The 19,090-nt window shown below is 40.0% G+C and overlaps 1 protein-coding gene across 2 annotated transcripts in view; it reads left to right on the top strand.

Annotated features, from left to right (window-relative positions):
* The window catches only part of znf644b (zinc finger protein 644b), a 37,170-nt gene that overhangs the window by 7,247 nt on the left and 10,833 nt on the right, over positions 1-19,090 (top strand). The window lies entirely within an intron of this gene.

The raw sequence follows: 19,090 nt of genomic DNA, 5'->3' as shown, positions 1-19,090 counted from the left end.
TCAGAAGGACATTGGTTTGAGCCCCACAGCCACCACCATTGTGTCCTTGAGCAAGGCACTTAACTCCAGGTTGCTCCGGGGGGATTGTCCCTGTAATAAGGGCTCTGTAAGTCGCTTTGGATAAAAGCATCTGCCAAATGCATAAATGTAAATGTAAAAACTGGCCCCCATTCACTTCCATTGTAAGTGCCTCAATGTAACCCAGATTTTTGCTTTTTTTTTTAAGAAAAGGAGGGACAAGTCGAAATAAATGTTTGTGATAATCAGCATTATGCCACAAATGCTGTTGATTGAGCTTAACTTGTATTGAACACAGAATATTCTTTAAAGATATTTTTTACAATATATATCCACTTTCACTTTTACATTCTTCTTCTTTTGTTTTTGTCTATTCAAATTCTTAGTTCATATTGCCACCTATTGGGCAGCGAGGAAACTTTATTGTAAAAAAGGTGTTAAATATTGATCTGTTTCTCACCCACACCTGTCATATCACTTCTGAAGATAAAGTTTTAATCACTGGACTCTTATGGATTACTTTTATACTGCCTTTATGTGATTTTTGGAGCTTATACATTTTAGTACTCATTAATTTGCATTGAGATGACCTACAGAGCTGAAATATTCTTCTAAAAATCTTCAGTTGTGTTCAACAGAGGAATGAAACTCATACACATCTGGGGTGACATGAGGCTGAGAAAATGATGAGAGCATTTAAATTTTTGGGTGAACTATTCCTTTAAACACGTGCGCCCCTGTCCAGAACTGGACTACGGATCACTTCTGACGACGCTGATACTGTTGCATGCCTTGCTTTCTGTTGTTAAACTCGCCATTGAGTTTTGCGCAAAGCATGCTCGGATGTAGACTGATGCAATTTTATCATAATCAGTCAGAGAAGGGTAAGATAAAGGTGATTGGCGGGCCGCAATGAATCACTCACTAAATTACATTACATTAAATTAAGAAATGACATCGTACCGGGAGACTCTTAGAAGTTGAGGTATAGGCTACACAAGAAAAACTGTTGACTAAATTATAGAAGCGTGGGTTCCATGTACCAGTAAGTAACCGTCCACTTCAAGCACTGATCATACAGCTGATTGATGCTTTGTTACTACAGACACTGATTAAAATAGGGCAAGGCAACACAAGGACATTATCCTTTTTTTTATTTCTAAATATAGCTGAGTGTAGATGCTTTGGTCATTATCATTGAGGAAAAGCACTATTATAGTCTTATTAAAGTCTTAGTTTCCAGTGTTGGTTGCAATCTGTTTGCAGAGTAATTAGTTACTGTAATCTAAATTACATTTTAAGGGGAAACATGTGTAATGCATTACATTTTAGATAATTTTTTATCAGATTACATTTACTGACTTTAAATTAAGTTAATTACATTTAAGCACATTAGGTTACACATTTCTAAAATATTTTTTATGTAGATTTAAAAAAAAATGTTATGTCCATATATACTAGACATGTAACGATACACAGTTTTCACTTTCCGATACAATACGATGCAAAGCCTCACAATACGTTATGATAAGGTAAAAAAAAAAAAAATAGCCACCACTAATGTTTCACTCAAGTCTTATTTAAGGATTCAACATAAAAGTTTTTTTAAATCATAAATGACGCAACAGTGTCTGACATTGTCAAAAAAAAAGTAGAGCTTTATAATAAAGCAGCTAATTTACACATTGTAATGAGAAAAACTCATATGAACTCACAATTTTCATGTTTTTCTTGAGAAACATTTGTTTGTCTACACTAAATAACTATACAGTCATTTATATCTGTATAGCACTTTTCACTAGTGATGCACCGAAATGAAAATTCTGGGCCGAAACCGAAATTTCAGGATGCACTTGGCCGAAAACCGAAAATTACTTCTTTTTTTAATACCCATTTTAAAATAGTTTAAAATAGTTTTTTTTATATATATATATAATTTTGTTAATATTATACTTTTTAATTAATTTCATGAATTTAATTAATCTGAATTGACTTACACTTTTATTGAAAGTAAAACACCAAAATTGGACAGACACTATATTATAACAATATTAAATATATGATTCTTTATTCAGTTCTTTAACAATCAAATTTAACAGATTTGATTTTTTTTAACAAATAATACGTTCTAGAAAATGTTCTAGAAAACTCGTAATGATATGCAAAAGAGCAGTCAAGTAATTAACTTAGCAGCTCAAGGCTAGCATCTTGCAAATACAAAAAGTTTAAATATTCTACACAGTCATTTTAATGATAACAACAGGCAGAACACAGAACGACAGAGGGACTCTATTCTGTTTATGTAAACGTATTTCCACTTTAAAGGGTAACTAAACCCTAAACCAACTTTTTTTAGTTAATGATCTGTAAGCATGGGGCTTTATTAGTACTGGTCATTGATTCAAGTAATTTTTTTGACATTTGTGTATAAAGTGTTTTAATTCTACAATATATGGTGTAAAAACATCTGAGTGCTGCCCTCTTCAGGTTGAACGGTGGCTACTGCAGTTGAATTTTCCTATTGGCTGTTGCGGTACTTCGTGACGTAAGCAGGTTCCAGCTCACCACGCCAGATTCATGTACATGTTGTCTTGCGACCGTGTGAGGAATAATAATAACATAGAGTCTGACAGCAGCTGTCAATTAATCCGTCACTACGAGTCTCAGGTGCCCCCGCTCAGCCCCGCGACTCGGTTCGTTCCCTCTATCCCCGCCGGGGTCTGCCCACTTTTCCTGCATTTTCAAATATTTCTAGTGGGTGGAGTCAGACTCTGAGCAGGTGTTTAGTTACCCTTTAATATCAAATTATTGTGCAAAACAACAGTGCAAAACAGCAGTAATTGAACTAAAACCAAACTCAACTGTAAACGACAGATGTAGCCTCAAGTGAAGAACAAAGTTTTGCAGGGCTAAACACATTTTAATGTTATTGCTATACACATAGCAAATTGGACTGCTTTCTATTTAAGTAAAAGTGTCAGGTTTCTCTTCAAGACCAAAAGTTGCTCAGCTTTCGGGCAACTCAAGAACATGAAATGCTGCACTGAATAGTCTCTCTCTCTCTGTGCTGGTGCTTGGGCAGATAAATACCTGTGTGCAATCCGCACAAGCAATGGAAGTCGATCGTTGTTCGTGCCCCAGTAGTCAAGAGGATTGTCACATTTGCAATATGAGCGTGAAGCAATCAACTGTGTTCCGCAACTGCTTTCGGGTCCTTGAATAACGTATAACGTGCGAGGAAGGGCACCCGGTGGACTTTCTGGTGCCATCCTATGGAGTTGGTGCCCTACACAGACTGCGTAGAATGCGTATAGTATTTCCACACCGCTGACATCGGCCTTTGCTTGGCAGCGCCGTGATTATGATTAGATCAATCGAGAGTGAAACCTGAGCACTGAGGGGCAGGGAAGCCTATATATCGGCTCATATTTTCTCTTTCGGCCAAAAACAAAAAATGCCATTTTCGGTGGCCGAAATTTCGGTGCATCCCTACTTTTCACAATACACATTGTTTCAAATCAGCTTAATAGAAAATCATGCCTTGCCTTTGTTGTTTTAAATCCCCCAGAGAGTAAGCTAAAGTGACTGTAGCAAGAAAAAAAAACTTTCAGTTATTTAGTGGTGAAAATTTATTTTAAAAATTGAGAGAGCGTAGGCCCTCTAATAAGTCATCGTTAGGGAGAAACTGAGTAGGGCTCTCATGATTATGAAAATTGACAAACAAATAATTGTGATTATGACGATTAATTGTCTGTTTTAGGGCTATGATGATTATTATTTAAAATCGTTTAGAAAAACAAAACTTCTCTGAAGTGTTTTAGATAGTAACATAAAAGTAAAGTCATTAGTAACGTGATTTCTTTTAAAATTTAGTAATCAGTGAGATAATCTGATTACAATTTAATAGAAGTAATTATTCATTTAGAGTGGATTACTTCTTGAGTATCTTAGTCAACAGTGTTAGTTTCTCAGACTTCAGCATATTTTAGTTCTCTAAATTGTCCTTCATTCCCCATGTCTATTAAAATAATCTCCAATAATAGTTTTATTTGTTCTAACCAACTAGAAGAAACTGTCAGTTAATTTGACAGAGTTCATGACAGAGACCTGCCTTCATCCATCATTTACATTTTATCACCCTAATATAAGATAACAGGAGTCTTAACAGAGATTCATGGGAAAAAATCTGTTTAATTAAGATAATTGATGAAGGTCAAGACTTGGAACAGGGCTTAAACACACAACCCCACGCTCACAAACACATAAGCAAATCCTGTGAAGATAGATCTCATAGCATGGCAGAGTAAATGAAATACTCTGAGCCAGTTTCACACAAATTGATTATGTGTCACTCAGCAAGGTCAAATATTTGCACTGAGACGCATTTCTGGATTGTGCAGAATGCTAAAAATTGGTCCCAACTTCCTTGTTTTTTGCTGGTCTCCCAGTTCGTAGTGTTCTAAATGAAGACACAGGGGACTGTTTTAATGGAAGTACACTGGCCTGAATAAGCAAGCCAGCACTACTGCAGGTGGGCAGGACAGATATTTCAGTAAGCTGTTGATCTAGCCAGAACATTGAGACCTGCATAAATGTATTAGAGGAAGAGGCTGATAGAGATAGAGAGAGAGGCCTACTTATTCTGCGCTTTGCACTGACTATTAGCTTCTAACTCCACATCATTTAACCTCCTGCATAACCTCTCATTATAGTCACCAGACTCATCAGTATATTAAAATGTAATGTGCTCGATTATTTCAAATTAGACGTTGACCTGAATGATTGAGGGCCTGTGTTTTAATTAATATTATTGGTAGAGTATTTTAAGGGATTGTTATAGTGGCTTTGCCGTTGCTAGATTCCTTCTTTGTGCATAATTTCATCGAGTGAGTTAATTTATCTGAATTAATGTATTCATGGAAAGATTAAAAAAGAAGTTACAATATATGTCACCTTTTATGGCACTCTGGCTTATGGCAATGGGTTTATGGGATATGGTTAATGCTCACTCTTGTTTTTACACTCCTATGAAATTAGTTTGTCACATTGAACCAAACAGACAGTTGTTTTACTTATTTAGATGTGGCATTTCTAATAAAAATTCACTGTGCGTTCACAATGCAGGTGGGTTTACCAAAAACCACACAGTGCCAGTATTTTGGAGAAGACTGGTAGAATAAATTTTTCAAAAAAATTACAAGATAATTATTACTAACCATTTGTTGTCTTTCATATGTAAAATTAATATTAGGACAGCAAATTGTAATGATGAATTGCAATTTTGGAAATTTTATTCATTTGAGTTTTTTTGAGCGATGTTATACCAACAGAATTAGGATGCAAATGATAAATGTAAGATTTGTGTCTTTGCTAATGTTGCTGGAAAGCTGGAGTGACAGCGCACTAGCTGCCTGTACACAGCACCAGGAGTGTGTGTAATGTTCCAGATATTTGGTGGCATGTCTCAACACCCTGAGCTGAGGCACAGATGTGTGAACTGCTCTGATGCTATAGCTGGGTGTGATCAGCAGTCAAATTAAATCAGAGCTGTCAGTTACACTTGTCAGAGGCATACTTCCCGTCAGTCTGGAAACCTGGCAACCTTCATCTTCCTAAAGCAGCCCCCCAGAAAAAGGCCAAAAAAGTGAATCTGGGTATAATGTTATGTGAGCAAAACTGCCAAACTAATTTTGGGTAATTGGACAATGATCCAACAGAATTGGGATGATAGCGAGAAAAATGTTAACCTGTCTGCGTTCTGCATTCAAAAGATGTCTTTGTCTCTGAAGTTTGTCTTGGGATGTGTTCCAAAATTATTTGAGAGGTGTGATTGTCACCGGTTAGTCTTGTTCCAAGTCAAAAGCATGCCCCTCTCTTAGAGTAATATACACAACTTTGAAATAGATATGGCACGAGGTCCCAGCAGTCAGTTATCCACACCTGGATAAGTAAATGAGAACACTTCCACCCATTAAAGACTTTATGAGGGAAGTTACACATGTGAAATCTTTCAGCTCACCAAATGCTACAAATTGACTGCAGAAGCCTCAGGCTCCATATCTCACGCTGATGACTTCACCGCTAGGGGCCAGGATTTGATCACTAATGGTATGCAGGGCACTAAACTGTGATTACTGCTAAAAAATATGAATGCTTCTTTCTAAAGATTCAGTAACTGCTAAAGCATGTATATATTGTTTTTTAAATAATTCAAATGTCAATAATAGTTTTGTCAATATAAAATTTTGGTAACAATATGATGTCCTCTTTGAACAATTAAAAAATGTGAACATGCATTGAAATGTAGCTTGATTTTTTTTTATGCATGAATATTAATACACTGAACATAATTGAGTGTTAATATCTACTAATTTAATATGGTCCCATATCTAGTTATCACAAGTTTCTTTATTTAAACCTAAATCAGTTTAAATTTGACTCCAGAGAAACAGACTTGTTTGTAAAGCGCCTACAAGAGATTCCAGAATCAATAGGACCATGGCTGTAAGAATGTTCTATTGATGCTGAAGGGTTGCTCTTATTGAGCACCAATTAACCAAAATTAAATCCACTGTTTCTATTGATTGAAAGGGTAAAAGGAAAAGTTTGCCTAAGAATTAACTGTCAAGCCCCCAAAACCCTTTTTTTGCGATATCCTTCAAGGTTGTGGTTCACCGAACTCATTACATTTTTCAATTATTCCTTGAGTTGGATGTGATATTTTAGAGCTTTGAGAAGGGGTTGCAGGGTGATGTGTGATTATAGAGCATTTCTGTCAAGAAGCGATCAATGAATTAAATGTGGTATTAAGAGACTAGATGAGATTGTGTGAATGGTTTACCTGTGCAGCCATTACATATACTGCTATGCTGCTTATTGACATGCTAATAACAGGCAGGTTCTGAAACTCAATTTTGACCTTAAAATTAAAAAGCAATTTTGAACACAAAGCCTCTTATTTTACAGGATAAATATTATGCCTACCCCAATTGGGTAACTTGATCGACATTATATTTTCCCCCCTCGGGTATTGATTTATTCCAAAGTCAGTAATAACTTTTTTCTCAACCTGTTTATTGTTTCTTTATGTATTTCTTTATATATCCTTTTCTTTGTATTTGGTTATAGTAATGGCTGACCCAGGTTAGTTATGAGAGCCATCTGTTGGTCATCAGTGGAAGTGACCAGTAGGAAATACAGGATTTTTGAATAGGCTCCCTCAGCTTCCTGCGCATCATGGCATACAGCCAAATGGGTTCTTAAATTAATAATTAATCACTTGATTAATTATTCTGGATTGCATGCAATCAAGAATTAAAGTAATTATGTGAAAGATGTTCATTATTTTACATTCTATTAATTTTGTTTATCTAAGTGGCACCAGCATTACACTGCAGATTGGACAGATAACATCTGTGGCAGAAAGCTATACGTGGCTGATAGTGAGAATTAAAATCTCAAAGTCAAAGTGCACCTGATATTCACTCCAATTAATGTTTCTCTGGTGAAAGCTAATGTGAGCCGTTAAAAATCCAGTTTAATGACAATTTCCAATATACCTGCTGCATTACCTTTGGCAGCACATTTAAGAAATGCATATGTTTACAGCATGCTATTTCTGTTTGTATGCATTTATTTATATACATTTAGCAGATGATTTATCCAAAATGACTTTGGGTTTGAGGAATAAAACCCATGACCTTGGCATTGCTAGAGCCAGGTCTAGCTACAGTACAGAATCCCTGATGCTATAGAAAACAAAGTTCTGCAGCTCTTAAGTAGTGAGATCACCCGATATATCACTTAATCAAAAGGGACATTTTGTTCTTTTTTGGTTTGGTCAGCTGCATTTTGATCTGTGACTTGTTTTATCCCCCCTGACTGGACTGCTGCATGGCACGTACACCCAGACGGTGCTGGAAGAAAAGTGGCATCAGCACCCTCTTACTAATAAGAGCACATTGATTGGCATAAAGAGGGAGTGCCTCTCCTCTCTTTTGTGTACATTTACTGTTCAACTCTTTAGCTTCCCATCGCCTCCCAGCTAGCATCTTCATTTCAGCCCGCTGAGAGTCTCTTGGGAGGCTATTTACATCTCTCCATGGGGCCTCTATCAGGCTACGGAGCACCCCCCTTCTCCTGCACGTTGCCTCCTCTTTGATATGTTTTGGAGTTGCTCTGATTGAGTGGGGCTCTAGTGTTAATGACTGGTCTGGATGCAGCTCTGCCCACTTATTCAGCTTTTATTGATGCCATTGACAAGCAGCAGGGACTGATGAAAATGTGATGATTTTTTAATATCCTGAGGGAGGCCATTCAAGGGGGAAATGGACTGCAAAGTGCAAGCTTGGTTTTGTGCAGTTAAGAACGGGTAGTTTTTTCATTAGCACGTGTTCTTTTAAATTACCTTTTGGTTAAACAAGGGATCATTGTAAATGTGCTAAAAGAAATGGCATCATTTATAATAGTGTATATCCATCAGTATCAAAAAGTAACTTTTTATTTAGTGATAACTTTCATTTATATTTAGACATTCACAAGGAATTTGTTATATTTGTGTTAACCATATTAAAGCACATAACATGTAATCAATACTTCAGTTAAATCAATTGATTATTAATGAACTTTATAATCAATGTCAAATATGTAAATACTGCATAACACAATGACTCTGCTCAAATAAAAAAATAACTGTCCAGTTCCTTTGTTAGATTATACAGTTCTCTACTGTTCTGCACTGTTAATTGCAAGATTATTTCATGTTTTGGAGTTTTCGGTGGATTTTATTCATGTGACCATAGATATCTGACAGCTAATGGTTACTTTGGTGTCTGCAGAGAGGCACTAAACAAAAGGATATATATAGACCTAGAAAAGAATATTATGATATGTATCAAATGTGCATTGCTTACCCCCATATTTTTAAATATCTGGGTATTTTTGTCACTTTGGTGACATTTGCCCTTTTCCACTTCCCTCATTTTTATTATGTTGCTTATGTTGATGTTGATTGTGCTGCACATTACATTTTAAGAAAAAGTAATACAACTTGTTTTATCCTGAAACCCACGATGCATGACATTGCTCTAAATTTAAGCATATTTATGTCTGCTCGCTTAGACCCGATCCCATCCTCAGCTTGTAGACAAGTGTTGACATTGACTCACTTTCATCTGATTGGTCACGTGTCGTCAGCAAAGCGGCAGTGACAAAGTTAGCTTTTTTCATTCACACTATTTAAGCAAGACAGATGCATTTGAGTCTGCCCTCGATCACAGCAGCAGATACGCGCCTGTGCAGCCCCCCCGTTTTTAAATCAGCTCTCCAGTAATCATCACATTTCACATACAGAAAAATCCATCCTCTTCAACAAGGCAAAAAACACTTTCAACTCATGGCGTAATAGGATGTATTTTTCATTGCATCTCTCTTTCATATTTGCATGAAACAGCACACAACAATCATTGTTTATGTTTCATCAAGAAAAGAGCCGACGCTTCATAAAAATACCAGAATGATGTAACTGCCAGAAAACTTCCGCCCCCTCTCTGTTTAAGTGACAAAGTCTTTGCATCATTCTTTAATGTGAGAGAGTCTACTGGTTAAGGGCCTGTCGACCTGTGCTACTCTGCACCCATTGCCCAGCTCATGATAAGAGAGCCCTCATTAAAACAGAAACCCCAGACCTGCTCAGCTCCCCCACACACACACACACTCTCGCTCTCCTATTTTTAAAAGAGAGAAGTTTTAAACTGACAAAGCCACGGGAAATCCCCATCAGACATCTCTCCTTTAATCCATCTAATTTTGAATGGTATTGTTTAAAGCTTCAAAGTTTATATGGTTTAATCCCCCTCTAACACTACAGGGCAGCAAATGAGGCCATGTCAGCAGCTCTGGCATCACTAATCTACTTCACACAACAGAAAATCCTTCATCTAGATAAGGTTGCATAGGTTTCCTGTGAACTCTCCTTTTGATGTTCCTTACCTGCTATTGAACATGACTTCTGTCTTAACCCAACTGTCACTCACTCCCTGTCCCCTTTTATCATGCCCAGTGACCCCCTCCCCTCCCAAATCCTAAATCTACCATCACGAGGAGCAGCCGTTTCACTCACTCACACTCCCTCTATTTTAGGAAAGAGCTGAGGAGAGCTGTGTGATTGGCAGATGAAGAGGAGAGTTTGAGTTTGTGTTGACATTCTGTTAATTTGGGTTGAGGAAGAATGTGCTCTTTTGTTTTAGAATCCAGAGCCAAATATTTTCTGGTTGAAAACGGTCTGTTTTCAATCTGGGCTAGTAAACGGATCTGTAACGTTGCATCACCTTAGCTGTGAGTGGCTAACCCAGGAAAATGAAACTTTTGCAGTGATGTGGCAACCAAGACTTTAGAGCTGGCAACCTTGGCTTCTGGTTAAGCAGTGGTTTGTTAGACACAGGAGGAGAGATCTCTAAGGTAGCTCTGTGGAGATTGTGTATTAAAGCAGATTTATTTCTGAGCTCTCAATTTCCACTCAGTGTTCAAAAGAAATTGGAATCTTGCCACTCATGTATCTTAGTTTCGTTTCAAAAAGAAGAAGCATGTGTAAGAAAAAGAGTCAAGACTTGGACATTTTTCATAGGCTTGAACGTGTGAGAACAAATATTAATTTCCAGAGCTGAAAGAACAGAATTTCAGAGTGTGTTCTGACAGCTACAAAGTGTATATACAGTGAACACTTGTGTAAACAGGCTACTACATAGGTCAAGCTTAAAATGTTCCATATCTAGCTTTAATAATAGCTTGATATGCTATTAAAAATCATTCATCCAGATTGCATAAAATGTACCCTTTTGAATTTTTCCTGCTTTTTTGTGGACTTAAAGTGGTCTATCTCTATCTTTGTGATGATTAAATTGTGAACTTGTTAGCTGGGACCTAATCCTACCAACCCATTCTCATGGCTAAGTTGTTGTAATAATAGTATGAAATGGAAAATGAAAACTTCGGGTGTGAAACGAGACGAGAGAAGCGTATTATAGGTTATGGACATACACCCACTGAGCACTTTATTAGGAACAATACTAAAACTGGGAAAGGTTTCTCAAAACAGGCTCAATTCTTTATAGTATGGATTCCACAACATGTTGGAAACATTCCTTTGAGATTCTGGTCCATGTTGATATGATCGAATCACGCAATTTGTCAGCTGCATATTTCTGCTGCAAATCTCCCATTCTACCACATCCCAAAACCAGTCATCAGATTCAGATACAGTGACTGGGAAGGCCACTGAAGAATAGTTAGCTTAATGTCATGTTCATGAAACAAGTTTGAGATGACTTTGAGACATGGTGCATTATCATGCTGGAAGTAGCCATTACAAGAGGGTCAATTGTGGCCATGAAGGGATGCACATGGTCAGCAGCAATACTCAAATAGGGTGTGGCATTCAAGTGTTGATTGATTGGTATTAACAGGCCACAAGTGTGCTAAGAAAACATTTTCCACACCATTACACCACAACCACCAGCCTGGACTGTTGACACAAGGCAGGTTGGGTCCATGGATTCATGCTGTTGCAGCCAACCATCTGACCCTACCATCTGTGTGCCTCAGCAGAAATCAAACCAGGCCACGTTTTTCCAGTCTTCAGCCATTCTGAGTAAACTCTAGAGACTGTTTTGTGTGAAAATCTCAGGAGATCAGCAGTTACAGAAATACTCAAACCAGCCCATCTGGCATAACAAATCATGCCATGGTCGAAATCACTGAGATCACATTTTCCCCCATTCTGATGTTTGATGTGAAAATTAACTGAAGCTCCTAACCCATATCTGTATGATTTTATGCATTGCACTTCTGCCACATGATTGGCTGATTAGATAATTGCATTGATATGTAGTTGTACGTGTGTTCCTAATATAGTGCTCAGTGAGTGAACATCAGTAATTTGTATTGCATACATAAATATTGACTGTTTAACCAGATTTGTTCACAGATGTTTCCTTTCTTAAAATAAAGTGTTGTATAGGAGGCAAACTAAAGTTTAATGTATTGTGTATTGTATGGATTTGAAATTGTGTTTGTTGAATGGTTGGTCTCTACAGACTCTTTTGTACCATCTGGCCGAACTGTTCTGGGCCACCCGTGGTGCTGAAAACAGACATACAAGAAATACATCACATCTATACCTTGACACGACATACGTCATTACCTTGATAACGCAAGAGTTTAAGGACCACGTGAGAAGTTTGTTTACTTTGCCCAAGTAGTGCTCTTGACCAGCTACAGAGAAGAAAAAAAAAAGAGAGAGTAATCTTGGCAACTGACAAATGACCAATCGTGAGTCGTGACGTTACTACAGACATTCCACCAGAATAGTTGAGCATGGTTGTCTTACTGTGCTGAGAATTCTGGGCGGAGAACGGTTTTTAAACATGCCGTGCTTAATCGTGCCTTGGTGGAAAAGCTACTGTAACCAATCCCCATAGTGCTCAGAATCGTTTGCCCTGATGGTGGAAAAGAGACTTATGGGAATAAAGCCTTACAATATCTCATGATTTCACCATATTGCACTAATTATTATGAGACTGTTGTCCTAACCCAGTTTGCAAATTTGAATAAAGCCATTTAAAGGAGCACTCAGTATTTTTATTTCTTCTCAAAAACAAGTTTCATTTTTAAAGAAATACATAGTATTTTTTAGAAACATATGTATAAAACCATGACTGAATCATGATAGAATCACATGACATGAAGACTGATTAAAATCAGTGACTTTACAGAAGCTGTTTAAATCTACATGGAGCGGGTCCCCTCATGTGGGCTGCCATGTTGAGATCACCAGTCTAATACTACTCCCTTAATCTCAGTAACCGGCCTGTTGTTGGACACTTTAACTTGTGAATTAAATTAATCATGGCTGACTGTGAATAGTGAATTTGTACAATGGCATTGGTAACTGAAAACTGTATCATTTGAAGGATGCTTCATCCACACTCTTAGGTGTCAGTGTCCAGTCCAGACGACAAACAATCAAAAAATACTGAGTGCACATTTAGGCCAGGCTTTAAAATATTGACACTCCCCAACTACCTGAAATAAACAGCTTATTTTCTTACTTCACTGTGACAGTGTTGGTTAATCACATAGAAATGACAAAACTCATTATTATTTAAAATAGGCCAGTAATATGAATTTCATAAAATTATTCGTTTTCCCACACAAACACTCCCCAAAGCATCTCTTGTTCTGTCAGCTGTGAAATCCAGAGAGATTTTCCTGGACTCAGTGCTCATCCTCAATGTGGCGAGAGAAGAATAGAAAGACAGGCTCTCCTCAGTATCTGTGAGGTGTCAGGTTGAATAGCTACCTGTTTGTTTGCTTACAGCTGTGCTTTGTTAGTCTCACACTTGAGAGGCAGCTTCATAAAATTCACAGTGTGTCAAACAAATCAATAACTCCCATTAAACGAGGAAGATTCTCTGCTGTGTACTTGAGGGGCCACGGCCTCCCATCTTTGTTTAGATTTTTTTTCCTGTGAAGGAGGAAGAGAGTGTAGGTAAGGAAAGTGCAGGTGAAAGTAGGAAAGAGAGAGGAGGAATGGATAAGGTGAAATGGAGCTGGGCATGTTGCCGATTCACATAGATAGCTAACTGCTTTCAATGACTTGTTCCACTTGGTCTGTATAATTTTTTTTTATGGTTGTCCCCTTCAGAGGAAGATTTTGAGGAGTTTTTCTAGTGTTTGGATAAAAAAAAATGTGGTAACCTTTTACAATAAGGCTCTATTCAGTAACATTAGTTATTGCATTAGGTATCATGAACTTACAATATACAGTATTTTTTACAGCATTCTTTAAACTTTGGTAATGTTATGTAATAAAAAATATAATTGTTGTTTGTTGTTATTGTAATTGTTCTTCACTAATGTTAACATGTACAAATTTTGATTTTAAAAATGTATGTTAAAATTAACATTAACCAAGATACATTTCTTCATGTTAACTTGTGTTGCTAACTAATGTTCCACGTCTGTCGCTCACTCGATGTTGTGTCGAATGAAGCGACACTAGCGGTTTTCTTGAAGGCCTCGGTTACCTCTGAACTTGAGAAAATGTCAATGAGAAATTGGCAGACATAATTTGCATGTCCCTCCCATACGGGTATAAAAGGAGGGAATCGTGCATCTGTTTAGTCAGATTTGTTCTTTGGAGCTGAGCGGTTGTGTGTTCAGCAAGCTGGTGTTCCACTACGGTTCCACTCGCCTCTAAGAGCATTGCTGTTGGATCCTACGGAGCATTACCAGCGACTTTCTCCCTTCTCTGCAAGCCAGTGCAGTCCTTGCCCCTGAGCCCTTCGACAACATTTCCTTAAAGATCAGTAGACCTTTAAAAGAGTATATTTCCTCTAAAAGAGTATACACATTGGCGTTGATGTCTTTCCACTTTTGTGTAGTTCCTGGATGCGGCAGATATCTCTCTGCTTCTGATGGTCATAAGAGCTGCCTCACATGCCTCGCAGCATTTTATGAATGTTTCATGTTGTCAGTGCGGGAACATAACCATAGCAACATTGCTGTCGCAGCTTTCTTTCCTCCAAAAGAAATCCACTTCAGCCACCGCACCGCGCCTTCATCCTACGTGATTGGGGCCGGCACGGCTGGCGATGAAGGCGATTTGGGGAGTGCAGCTGGCTCGTTTTCGCCAGGTAAATCCCCACGAATCCCCCCCTCCCCAGCGTGCTCGTTTGCTTCCGTCCGGGTCCGCCGCAAGACCAGCTCGCACCATGGCCAGTCTGATGTCTCCCTCGGACCCCGTGAGCTGGATGATGATTTCGCCGCTGCATCAGAGAGCGTCACAGCACCGTCTGATGCTGATGACTCGACTGGGCTGCCACCTTCGGGTCTGCTTGTCCAGTCTGAACATGACACAAAGATGTCCGCTATGATTGCCCGGGCCACCCTGAGCACGGGGCTGGACTGGAATCCTCCATCTCCCCCTCACCCCTAACGGCTAGACAATTAGTTCCTCGGGTCAGGGCTCCGCTCACAGCCATGCTTCCCCCACCCCCCTGGTTCCTTTCTTCCCGAAGGTGCATGACAAGTTGACGAAGCCGTAGAGGGCACTTTTTACTGCCCGAAAAGGAATTCCTCGCTCCTCCGCTTTCACTACCCTCGACGGTTCGACCCTAACTGCGCTCGGCGACTGACCGCGCCCCCCGGGTCACGAAGGTCACAGCAGTTCCTGTAAAAAAATTCCAGAGGCTCCTGGGGCATATGGCATCCACTGTGGCGGTCGTGCCATCTGGGATTGATGCATATGAGACCGCATCTTCCGCATATGAGACCCCAGACGGGATGCGGAAGATCTAAGTGGCCTACCACCTGCTGTCGTAGACATGATCAACCAAGCCAGAGCCCCCTTATACCAGGCAACTTTACGCCCTGAAGAGACACTTGTTCACGAATTGGTATTTTTCCCGATCTGCAGAGATGCACAGTCAGGTCAGTGCTCTCGTTTGTGCAGGAGAGGCTAGAGGGGAGGCTGTCCCCCTCCACCTTGAAGGATAATGTTGCCACTATATCGGCTCACCACGACGCAGTGGATGGTAAGTCCCTAGAGAAGCACGATCTGATCATCAGGTTCCTTAGAGGCGCCCGGAGGCTGAACCCTCCAGAGACCCCCCTTCGAGCTGCTAGAATCAGTCAAGCTCAGAGCCCTCTCCTTGAAGATGGATCTCCTGATCACGCTCGCTTCCATCAAGAGGGTTGGGGACCTGCAAGCATTCTGTGTCAGCGACACTTGCCTGGAGTTCAGTCCGGCAGACACCAATGTCGTCTTAAGACCTCGACTGAGCTACGTGCCAAAGGTTCCTATGAACCCTTTCAGGGACCAGGTAGTGAACCTGCAAGCACTGCCCCGGGAGGAGGCAGACCCAGCCTTATCATTGCTGTGTCTGGTGCATGCTTTGCGTACCAGACACAGGACCGCACGCAGAGCTCTAGATGTTCTGAGCAGTTCTTTGTCTACTTTGGTGGACAGCGGAAAGGGAACGCTGTCTCCAAACAGAGGCTTTCCCACTGGGTCATCGACGCCATTGCTTTGGCCTATCACACCCAGGCCATGCCCGCCCCTTGCGGGTTCAAGCACACTCAATGAGAAGTGTGGCATCCTCGTGGGCACAGGCCAACGGCACCTCCCTAGCAGACACCTGCAGAGCTGGGCAACACCCAATACCTTAACAAGATTTTACAATCTCAGGGTTGAGTCGGTCTCATCCTGTGTTCTCTCAGGTCCGAGCACATAGACTGGGTGTTCCGCTTGCACATAGTGCCTTTCCCCTCCACTGAAGTGATCACGTGCGCTATTTCGCCCAGGAGAGTCCACTAAACTCGCTAGTCCTTCCTCCCTAGCCCTCTGGTCCGCAAATTCAGCGGAGGAATTCCCCAACCAGACCCACTATGGGTACTAATTAATCTGTATTGGAATAGTTGCTCCACAGGATGGGTCTTCATGGATTAACCCCCCTGTGTGTATTTTCTGAGGTACGGTCCCCCTACCGGCGGACCCGCGTCTCCCTTGGGCTGTCCCCTCTGTCTCCTGGTCGCCGTGTTTGTAGCAACTCCTCTCTCGCAGCAGGTAGGATCTACCACCGCGCCACTTCCGCATGTGGCCTGAAAACCCATGTGATGTATTTTTCCACATTTTACCTCCCCCCAGCCTGGGCAGGTTGTGGTCTCCGCAGGGTCTTTTCCCCCTGAAAGAATAGGAGTTTGAAAGGAATGCCTTGCCCGATGCGTTTTATAGCGTTAAATGGCCCCAGCCGCTTTATCTCTATGCGAGAAACATATAGAGAGAAAAGGCGCGGCCTGCTCCCATGCTATGCACGTCGTTTGTTCCTCCCGTTCGGGTTGCTGGGAACCTAAAAAGTTTATGACGTTTTTTATGGGGCATTGGGTAAGGGTACGTGCAGTCTGATACAGCCTATTGCTTTGGCACGCAACTGCCTTCCCACACCTGCATCAGCAGCTCATGTACACAGTTCAGCGCATGCCGTGATTGAATAGGGAACCCTAGTATCGCTTCATTCGCATTCACACATTCACAACGGCTAGTGAGCGACAGACGGAAAGTCTAGGTTACTGTTGTAACCTCCATCCCTGATGGAGGGTCCATCAGGGAATGGAGGTTACAACAGTAACTTGGATGTTAACTAATGTAACCTTATTTTAAAGTGTTACCATTTTTGTTTCTCAGCCTGCATGCGTTAGATCTAAAGAATACAAATAATTTGCTGAGGAAGAAAGGAAGGTTGGTCCATGCCTTCACCCTACTTTAAGAAGTTATTTTTAAGATTTAGATTAATATGAGTTCTCCCTGCCTGTGAATGTATCTTGTGAATGTATTTATGGTGCTTTGCGTTTGTAGCACACCATATAATTGTACTTTTGGAGCATACACTTTCAACTTTTCAACTTTTTCACTAACATTTGATTCTAGTAGGAGGAACAAAAATTAAAAAGTTTTGATACAAAAGTCTTTTAAAAAGTAGTTTGAATTCTCCTATGATTAATATATTTCAAAGAAAAGTTTACCTTCTGGGATTCCATAATAATGTGTTATGATAATATGCAATTATCACCTCTTATTTTTTCTACAGTAACCTCAAGATGAGGTGCAACTCGAGTGTTAGAACAAGTGCTGATGGAAAGAATTGTGGCTGGGAGAGAAAGAGAGAGAGAGAGAAGTTTCAGTGACATATGCGTGTCGTCTAAGTGTTAAGTGCTCTTTTACTTGTGCAGTTAATTTAGACTGATCACAGGGGGACTTCCTTTGATTCATTATTGTTTGTGAATTCAAACATCTGAGTACATTTAAAGGAGGGAAGAAACCGAGATTGAGCGAGATTGGGAAAAAGAGCTAACCGCTTCAGATTGATCTCTGCGCATAGTGTACATGTATTTAAGATCATAATCCTTGTAAATAGCTTCCAGCAAGGCAAAGGCAGCCTTTTAACATTGACTAAATGAAGTAAATTGAGGCAAATTAATTTTTAAAAGATGCATTGCAGTTGAACCTTGTTTGTTGTGTATGGAACAGATCAGTGTGGAAACTGGCAGCTAATGAGGCCTATAAATTTAAAGCTGAAATCATATTCTCAAGCTTTGCCACCCTGCTGTTTAGGGGTTTGCAGCGAAGTTCGTTTTTAAATGCAGAGCGTCTGTTCTCCCTCCGAAAGCCCCTCACACCCCAACAGATGGAGAGAATATGGAGCTCGGAAGGTTTACCTAGGAGGTGGTAACAGTGAAGCCACTCATTAACACTGAATTTAACACTTCGTTAGCAACGCAGCTTCCTGTTGAGAGCAGCTAGTGCTGAATGTCAAATTCTAAGAGCATACACTGTGGCCTAGCAGGACAACAGCAAGCCTGGGCCCCTTTAACACACCCTTTAAACACACTCCTGTTGTCCCACAGGTTTTCTTGTCATGGGCTGTTGAAAACCATCAAATATAATTAGATCATTTGATGACATCTGAGGTATATTTCACTGGTTATTTGTGAACATGAGCGTTTTGTAATTCTACCTGTGTGTATGAGTCTGTCTCTCTGTGTGTCTGTCTATTTGTGTATGTGTGTGTGTGCAGTGTGCCAATTTGTCAGGTTTGAGGCAACAACAGTCTCGTGCTGGGATGTGCTTTGGCACCATCAGAGAGTGATAAGACAGAATGCTTTGATCTTATTGGTCGCATGCTTTGTTCCCATGGAAATTGGTCAATTTTAGCAGGTGGCTGAGAACTTTAGTGGGAGAAACAGGAAGGTTATATCCCAGAAGTGCTTTCACATAATTAAGCTTCCTCACCAGGACTTCGAGGGCTAACGGTGGGGTGTGTTGTGAAAAGAAGTGGTGACAGTTGGTGTTTCAGACTCATAATGTGTCTAAAGAATTATGGACATCTCCTTTAGGCCACCATTAGTATATGTTTTATTAAAGTGATTCACCAAAAAAAGAAAAAAAAAAAAGAAAGAAAATTCTGTCATCATTTACTCACACCCTCATGTTGATATATGAATTTCTTTCTTCCAT

The sequence above is a fragment of the Xyrauchen texanus genome, chromosome 7, assembly GCF_025860055.1.
Source record: "Xyrauchen texanus isolate HMW12.3.18 chromosome 7, RBS_HiC_50CHRs, whole genome shotgun sequence".
NCBI lineage: Eukaryota > Metazoa > Chordata > Actinopteri > Cypriniformes > Catostomidae > Xyrauchen > Xyrauchen texanus.
This window is presented reverse-complemented; position numbering and strand designations above follow the sequence as displayed.